This window comes from Crocuta crocuta, unplaced genomic scaffold (genome assembly GCF_008692635.1).
Source record: "Crocuta crocuta isolate KB4526 unplaced genomic scaffold, BGI_CrCroc_1.0 scaffold396, whole genome shotgun sequence".
In the NCBI taxonomy this organism is placed as follows: domain Eukaryota; kingdom Metazoa; phylum Chordata; class Mammalia; order Carnivora; family Hyaenidae; genus Crocuta; species Crocuta crocuta.
In genome coordinates this window covers 511,939-521,265 of record NW_027533259.1, presented here as the reverse complement: position 1 = coordinate 521,265, position 9,327 = coordinate 511,939, and positions in this window count along the sequence as shown.

Genomic DNA, 9,327 nt, shown 5'->3' with positions numbered 1-9,327 from the left:
TTCTCCCAGTCTGTGGCTTGTCTTCTTGTGCTCTTGAAATACACTATTTTAACTATGCTCTGGTAGATGTTGTATGAACATATAAAATATATTTAAGATAGAATTTCATGCTTTTAAGTTGCTTGTTGGGAAGTACCAATTCCTGGATGCAGAAGGATCCCCTTTGATTCTTTTACTGGCTGCTAGTGAAGCTCTTAAGTGGATCACTGGAGTGGTAAACACTCCAGAGAATCAGTATATTTGGGAAACTCACTTGGATATTATTTTATGTACTGAGAGTTCCACAATAAATTATACTATGGTGGCTTATGTATAGAAAGGCTTGAGAGGCGCCTGGGTGCCTCAGTCAGTTAAGTGCTTGACTTCAGCTCAGGTCATCATGATCTTGCAGTTTGTGAGTTCAAGCCCCTCATCCGGCTCTGTGCTGACAGCTCATAGCCTGGAGCCTGGAGGCTGCTTTGGATTCTGTGTGTCCCATCCTCTGCCCCTCCCTTTGCCCCTCCCCCACTCATGCTGTCTCTCTCTCTCTTAAAAATAAATAAACATTAAAAATTTTTAAAACAACAGGAGCTGCAGAATATTATGGCATGTGGGATGAGTGGCCAGGACTCAGTGTGGTGCAAAGTTCATGGGTGTGGCATCTCTGCAGGTCTGGCTTCCAGTCCAAGCTGTGTCCTTATTAGTTATATTACCTTGAGCAACTTATTTAAAGCTCTGGCCTTTGATTTCAACATTTGTAAAACCAGAATAAGAATCTCCACCAATCAGTACCATTGCAGGGATGAACAATAATTTACATCAAATACCTGGCCCATAGCAGGGACTCAGTAAATGCTAGGTGACTTTTTAAAAAATCATCCAGGCCTTAAACACATGTTGAATGAGTCCACTGTAAGGAGAGCCCAGCTGCACTTTAAAAACACTTTTGCTTATACTGCTTTCTTTGGAAATGAAATACAGTGTACTAAGTATTACCTTCTGAAGAGTTGGTAAGTATACAGCTACTAAGATGCTTTTGCCTGCAAGTAGCAAAGCCCTCAATTTAAATAACCCTCAAAGCAATTGTATTTGTTCATGTGTGATACAAAGTCCTTTGATGAATGTCAGATTCAGGCGAAGCTTGATCCAGCAGCTCTGTGTTATATTGAAAGAACTGGTTTCTTTTGTTTCTGCTCTGCTACCATAGTATCAGCTTTATTCCAACTCTGCCTTCCTTTGTAGCTACAAGCTGATTGTAAGTGGAAGTGTGGGCCCATCTATCATTGAGTCTACTCTATATGATAGAAAATCCACTGTTATAGTGGCTCTAACAAGATAGATGTATATTTCTCCTCCATGTAAGTGAAATCCAGAGACAGGCAGTCCATGGCAAGTATGGTGGCTCCATCATGCCATGGGCCCAGCTGTCTAACTTGATGTTGCACATCTTAGGGCATGGCTCCCTTTCTCAAGGTCACCGCAACGCCCAACATGACTGCCAGAACTCTCACCATTACCTCTGAATTCTAGGCAAGAGGAAGGAACATAGGAAAGTCTTGCCTCTTCTCACTTGTGAAGAGACTCACTGGAAGTACCGCACAGCCGTTTTGCTTACGTTTCACTGGCTAAAACGTAGCCACATAAGGCAGTTGCAAGGGAGACTGGGAAATAGAATCTTTTGCTAGACTCAAGGGTGCCTAGTCAGAAGTTGAATCAATCATTCTTATATCCCAGAAAAAAGGGAGAATGGATATTTGAAAGCAACCATTAGTTGTTGCCACTCAGAGCCACATACTTCCTTATTCAGCCCCAGTGGATACAGTTATTTTCTGGGGGGAGAGGTAGGGAGAGGATCCTCCATAAAAGGGAACAAATGTTTTTTTCTCAGAAGACCCCAGGAAACATACTTCTTACCTCATTGGAGCAAAGTGGGTCTTCCACCCACCCCTGCACGCCTCACTGTGGGGGAGCTTGTCCGGGAGATGGTCAGTGCTTACTGGCTTGAGCACATTAGCGCCCTCTCCTGGAACTGAGGGTGAGGCAAGTTCCCCCAGCCACGTCCCTGGGACACTCAAGGACCCATTAGAAAAAGGAAAAGGGGACAATGGATATCACTACAACATTTCCCTCCTCTTTGCACCACCTCCCCAGCCCTCTTTCACTATGCTAAACAGGTCTAGGATTTTAAGCTTCTTGATAAAAGCTGTGAATTTCAGATCCCTCTTCATCTTCATGGATCTTTTTTTTTTTTTTTTTTAACATTTTTATTTATTTTTGAGAGAGAGAATGCGTGCAAGCAGAGGAGGGGCAGAGAGAGAGGGAGACACAGAATCCAAAGCAGGCTCCAGACTCTGAGCTGTTAGCATAGAGCCCGATGCGGGGTTCGAACCCACAAAGCATGAGATCATGACCTGAGCCAAAGTCTGAGGCTTACCCGACTGAGCCACCCAGGTGCCCCTTCATGGGTCTTTTCTGAATCTTCCCCAATCTTTCCTGACTCACACTGGGCACAGTGATGAGCAGGTGAATTTCCAAGTCTCTCTAAACTTGTTTCCCCATCTATAAAACGATGAGTATCATAGTATCTATCTTCCTTCAAAGATCAAATGAGATGATGCATGTATGCTTGGTGTACAGTGAGCATTTAATAAGAGTTAAATAATAAACATAACGCATCCTGACTCTTGGATCCTATTCTCCTATGTTTTTCGCTATTATGCTTGTTTATTTACCTGAAGCCTTAAAATTCTCTCCTTGCTCTACTCCAGCTTCTGTTTCTGTAGATGTTTTTCTCTCCTTAGAAATTCTTCTCAGTAACACCCCTGTGTCTATTTCTGACCTCATCTGTAATTTGCCAAGGTAGCATTCAGTGCCTGGAGGTATGGCAGTAAGAGAAAATGATTCAGGAGGGCAGACAGAACAGGAGCCGTGAGGAGCAGGTGGTGGGAAGCCTGGTATGGACCCCACCTGGGCCACAGCCTCACCCCTGCTTAAACAGATGTTGGTTTCTTGTTCCCAGGCTGAGTTATTTGGAAAAGGAAGAATGTATTCTATTTGTTCATATGAATTTGCATAAGAAATGCATCCTCAGTGGCCAGGCTCTGGAGCTCATTTGTCCACATACTGCTGAAGTGTTGAGCTTCTGGGTTTATTGAGTTTGGAAATTCAAAGGTCGAGGCTCTGTCCGTCTTGAGGAGCTGAGAAAGCCTCCTCCAGGTGCATCCAAGATGGTTCATCCTCCCCTCTGCCCCCCTTTCAGCCTTCCCTCCTTGCTTTGGCAGGGCCGGAGGGCTTCGGAGGATTTACACTCTAGCTCCCCAGGCAGCGTGTGCCCTTGCCCACAGAGGAGGAGACCAAAGTTTCCAAGTGCTGCTTGGAGGGATGATAGCTAACAGCATTTGCCAACCACTCAAACTCCTTGCAGGTATAATAATGGCAATAGCAAGAGCTAACAGTTAATACGGGGCTTACTATGTGCCAAGCATAGTTTAAATTATTCGACTGTACATTGATTTATGTTATTTCTCCACTGAAGGAGTAGTTACCAGCACCCTCATTCTATAGATGATCTAGGCTCAGAAAGGTTAAAAAACGTGCTCGAGGTCATTCAGCTAGTGTCAGAGCCTGGATTCAAAGAGCACTGGGCTCTGTGTTCTTGACTACTATACTACACTGCCTCCTCACAAACTGGGTATAGTATTGTTATTGTACCCATTTTATAGATAAGGAAACTGAGGCACAGAGGGAAGAAGTAATCCTGGATTCAAATTTGAGTAAGAGACTCCAGAGCCTGGGTCTTATCTGCGATGTCATGCTGCCTCATCCAGAGACACACGGGAACATCTCCCAATCCCACATTTCATGTGGGAAGTAATCTGATGACATAATGAGGCTGGAGTGAGTAGTGGATGGCCCAGAATGCAAACCCTGTCAGTCCTGGTATTGGAGTGAGGAAGGTACCCTGTGTGATTGACAGATCATGTCCCTGGCACCAGGAGCAGAATTCACTTGTGCTCTTGCACCAAGGCTGTGGGTCAGGGACTCTCAGGGAACTTTGAAGCATGAAACACCACAATCATAGTGCCACTCGTTAAATAAGGGAACTAGCAAGAAAAGGCATCATTTAAAATGTGATTCATTAAGCCTCCTGAGTGGCTCAGTCAGTTAAGTAACTAACTGACTCTTGATTTCAGCTCAGGTCATGATCTCACAGTTCCTGAGACCGAGCCCCATATCAGGCTCTGCACTGACAGTGCGGAGCCTGCTTGGGATTCTCTCTCTCTCTGCCTCTCAAAAATAAACTATAAAAAATAAAAATTTTAAAAATGTGATTCATTTATTTATACCACACCTTGTTACCTAGAGGACTGTGACAGAATATGGAAAGCCTCCCATTCTAGGAAAGAACATCGGTTAGGCGTGTGGGACAGAGTGGCTGGAATCCCAGGGCACCTGTTCCCCTCCCCATGGTCCTGGATGGATCCACTATCCTCCTGCCCTGGGTTTCTTTATGTAGACATTGGAATACTGTCTTCCTAGTAGAATTTGGCGAACACCAGTGGCAGTTCATGTAAAGCTCCTAGCCCTAGTCTGGCCTACAGAAGGTGCTCGTGGATTAGTTATTATTTAAAAAAACTTTTTTAACATTTGTTTATTTTTGAGAGGGAGGAGGGGCAGAGAGACAGGGAGACACAGAATCCGAAGCAAGCTCCAGGCTCCAAGCTGACAGCACAGAGCCCGATGTGGGACTCTAACCCACAACCCGTAAGATCGTGACCTGAGCTGAAGTCGGCTGCTCAAAGGATTGAGCCACCCAGGTGCCCCTATTATTATTATTATTATTATTATTATTTATTATTTATTATTCCCAGGCAGAGAATGATGCCTCAAAGGAGGGGGCAGGGTCATAAAATGGAGCCAGCTGTGAAGCCCATATACAAACATCTACTGCAAAGTTGCACTTGCCTTCTCAGGGCCACCGCGAGGACAGGCACCTGATGGTTAAATCATTCACGGCGCTCATACGAGGAAAAGAGTGCTCAGGAGAGGCAACTTCCCAGGCTAAGGCGGAGAGAAAGATTCTCTAGAATCCTTCTAAGGAGGACACTGCAATGTTATAAACAGTGTCCCCAACAACTTCTTTAGAGCAAACCCAGTAACAAGTGCCACTGGCTGTCCCTTAATAGAGGCTAATGGCAACAAGCCACAGCATAATCCAATAGAAAGCATTCCACTGAGAGCCAACATAATAGAGTCCTTGGCTGCTGTGACTTAACCAGGGGCGATAATAGCTAATGCTTACTGAGCATTACAAGGCACCACTGGGAGCTCTGAGCCTGCCACGTGGATTACCCTTACTTATGTCTTACCACAACTGTGTGAGATTGGTGATATGCTATCCCTATTTTGCAGATGAGTAAACTGAGGCCCAGGAAAACTGTTAAGAGAGCTACTCAGGGTCACAGAGTTCAAGATCCTTAGCAAGGCTTCAGACCTAGGCAGGCAGGCTCCAGGGCCCCTGCCACCGCCTCTCTGTTGCTTTGGAAAACTGGTTAGACTCAACATCCTTGTAACGGTCCTTGTCAGCTAGCCTTTGACAGGTCTTGTGCAACAGTGGGTTCAAGAAAATGTCTAGGGGCACCCGGGCAGTTCAGTCAGTTGAGTGTGCGAGTCTTGATTTCAGCTCAGGTCATAATCCCAGGGTCGTGGGATCGAGCCCCTCATTGGGCCCTGTGCTGAACATAGAGCCTGCTTAAGATTTTCTCTCTCCATCTGCCCCTCCCCTGCTTGTGCACTCACACATGCATGCTCTTTCTCTCTCAAATTAATAAAAAAAAGAAAATGTCTAAAACCTGAGAAGTTCCCGAGGGGCAGATGTTCTGTGCATTCAGTTAGTGTGTGCAGTGTGGTTTCTCCATTAGCCAAGATGAGATAGAACCGACAGATTATCAGATTATGGAAGGGCTCGAACTGAAGGTGTTCATGACCTTGACTCAGAAGAGGAGAGGGCAAACAGAGGACTAGGTCCAACATCCACCTTAGAAAGAGATCTTCCGTCCACTTGAATGCACAGACATATGGATGGCTAAGGACACAAAAGTCTCTGTATCCTGGCTATAATAATTTTAGTCTGCAAAAGTATCAAAGCAGCTAATTTCCTGTTTGGGCTATTTAAAAAAATGAATGGCACCCATTAGATACTCAATGCACATTCCTTTTATTGTGTTTTGCCTAACGTACGAGACCTTCTAAACTACCTGGCAGGAAACACAGCTAAAGCTCCCCCACCCCCGCATGCTCCTTTCCTGCCCCCACCAACTTAACCACCATCACAGCAGAATGATCCAGAAAGTTCCAGCCTTCCAGGCTCATCCTTTTCTTGTGGTCCAGATTAATTAGCCAAGTCCTATCTCCCCTTCCTCAAGAGCCGGGCCCTCATCAAGATTTCCAGAGACCATCTCTGACAGCTAGCGGTCTCCTGCTCAGGCCACCAGGCTTATCAGGTCCAGGCGGTGACTGCTTCTTCCCTGCCCTTGTCACCCTCAGCTGTACAGACCCCCAATTCCTTTATCCTCTGTGCCTGTGGCTCTGGGTTTGGGCTGAGCAGAGGAATTGGTGCACAGCATAGTGGAGGCAGTAGCAGAAAAGTGAAATGTCCTGTCCCTTATCAGGATCACTGAATGTGTTCCCTTAAGGCCCTGGCTTGGCAGTACCTTCAAGGGCTTGCTCTCCCTCGGGAGTTGCTGTCTGCCCAGCTAACTACTTCCTCCAGTCCTCAGAATTTAACTCATTCTTCACCTCCCCCTTTACTTCCCAGGCCATGCCCAGAGTTTGATCTTCTCAGCCATAAAGCCTCATCAAGGCTGACATAGCGTGCTTCTCCACCATAAGATAGTTTCTGTCCTAACACGTGGAAGTGGCCACAGTCATGGTTTTAAACAGCATTCCCCCCTTGCAACGTTGTATATATCAGAGCTTACAGAATAGTTGGGAATTAAAATCTTGCGAAGTAAAGACAAAATAATAATATGAGAAAAATGATCAGAAATGAGCTTTCAAGCCATGAAAGGACATAGAAGAACCTTAAATGCATATTACTATGTGAAAGAATTCAACCTGAAAAGGCTATGTACTATAGGTATTGTATGATTCCAACCATGTGACATTCTGGAAAAGACAAAACTACAGAGACAGTAAGTATCTGTCCTTGCTGAGGGTTGTGAGGAGGAAGAAATGAGAGGGTGGGGAATTTTTAGGCAAGTGAAACTATTCTATATCATACTGGAATGGTGATACATACAATGGTCATTGTACATTTGTCCAAACCCATAAAATGTACAACAAGAGTGAGCCCTAATGTAAAGGATGGACTCTGGGTGATAATGATGTGTCACTGTGATTCACCAACAACTCTGGTGGGGGAGGTTGATAATGGGGGTGGCTGTGTGTGAGGGGGGCGGTGCGAGGAGGAGAAATCTCCATACATCTGTTCAAGTTTGCTATGAACTTAAAATTTCCCTTAAAAAAATGTCTATTGGGGCATCTGGGTAACTCAGTCGGTTAAGTGTCCAGATTCTTGGTTTTGGCTCAAGTCATGATCTCATGGTTCATGAGTTCGAGCCCCCATAGGGCTCTGCACTGGCAACATGGAGTCTTCCTGGGATTCTCTCTCTCTGCCCCTCCTTTGCTTATGCTCTCTCTCAAAATGGATAAACAAACTTAAAATTTTTTAAAACTTAAGTATTGGGGCACCTGGGTGGCTCAGTTGGTTAAGCATCCAACTTTGGCTCAGGTCATGATCTCACGGTTCGTGGGTTCAAGCCCCGCATCGGGCTCTGTGCTGACAGCTCAGAGCCTGGAGCCTGTTTCAGATTCTGTGTCCCCCTCTCTCTCTGCCCCTCCCCTGCTCACACTGTCACTCTCTCTCTCTCTCGAAATAAACATTAAAAAATTTTTTTAATTTAAGTATCTATTTTTTTAAATGACCCCAAATGGAAGATGGCCATACAATATGATAAACAAGGAATGAGGCACCAAAACCAAGAGAGGACATGGCTGTCGGCTGGGATGCCCCTTCCCCCCACCTTGGCTTTCAGGATACCAAGTGGAAGTCAGCTGAGCAATGAAGGATGGAAGAATAATAAGGGTTTGATGAGTGGGGAGTGAGGAGGAGGGTGTCACAAGGAAAAACAGCCTGAGCAAAGGTGTGGAGGTGGCATGACACGTGGCCCACGGGACAGACAGAGGAGCAGGAGTCCAGGCTGGTGGGAAGAGCAGGGATCCTCCCGGGCGGGAAGGCGAAGCAGAAAGCCCACGACTCTGGAGACCCTGCCAATTGTTTTCCAGTAGCTTCTCTGAAGCGAGTGTACTGATTGCAGTTCCCTGTGTAGGAGACACTCAACAACGAAAACTGCTAGGATGCAGCTCTCTAATTAAGTCTCTTTTCTTACAACATGTGTTTGTTTATTACAGAGAGCTGTGAGAACACAAGGGAGTCACGTCAACCTTGTCTCATGCACCAGCTGAACTCCAGTGACACCAGCAACGTGGATCCCGACAGACAGGGTGTTATTACCTCACCACCAGGGAGGCTGCCCAGGGCTGGACAGCACTGCCCCGAAGGCGCTTTGTTCGCAGCGTGGGGCAGCTTGACCTGAGTCAAGGCAGCAACACACCTCACGTTGGAGCTCCCAGCCAGTGTCAGTGACACAGTGGTTCTCAAACGCCAGCCTGTGTCTGAGTCACCTGGAGGGCTTGTTGAAACACAGAGTTTTATAACTACCTACCCCCAGAGACCCTGATTCAGTAGATCTGGAGGCAAGGATGGCGATTTTGTACTTCTGGCAAGTTCCTAAGTGCTGCTGGTTGGGAAATCACACTTTGATATTTTATTTTTTTAATTTATTTTTGAGAAAGAGAGAGTGAGACACAGAGTACCAGTGGGGGAGGGGCAGAGAGAGACACACACAGAATCCAAGGCAGGCTCCAGGCTCTGAGCTGTCAGCACAGAGCCCAACATGGGGCTTGAACTCATGAACTCCATGATCATGACCTGAGCCGAAGTCAGGTACTTAACTGACTGAGCCACCCAGGCGCCCCAAAAGAACACTCTTTGAAAACTACAAGTCTACTCCAGAGCCTTGACTCTTCCAAGCACTTCCTTTCCACGTCTTATGTGCCTTAAGGGACTTCAGATTTGGGGAGAAGAATGAATGGAAGGCAAGAGATGGAAACAACCCAAATATCCATCAACAGATGAATGGATTAACAAAATGTGGTATAGCTGTACAGTGGAATACTATTCAGCCATAAAAAAGAATAATGCAAATTGGCACATGTTACAATATA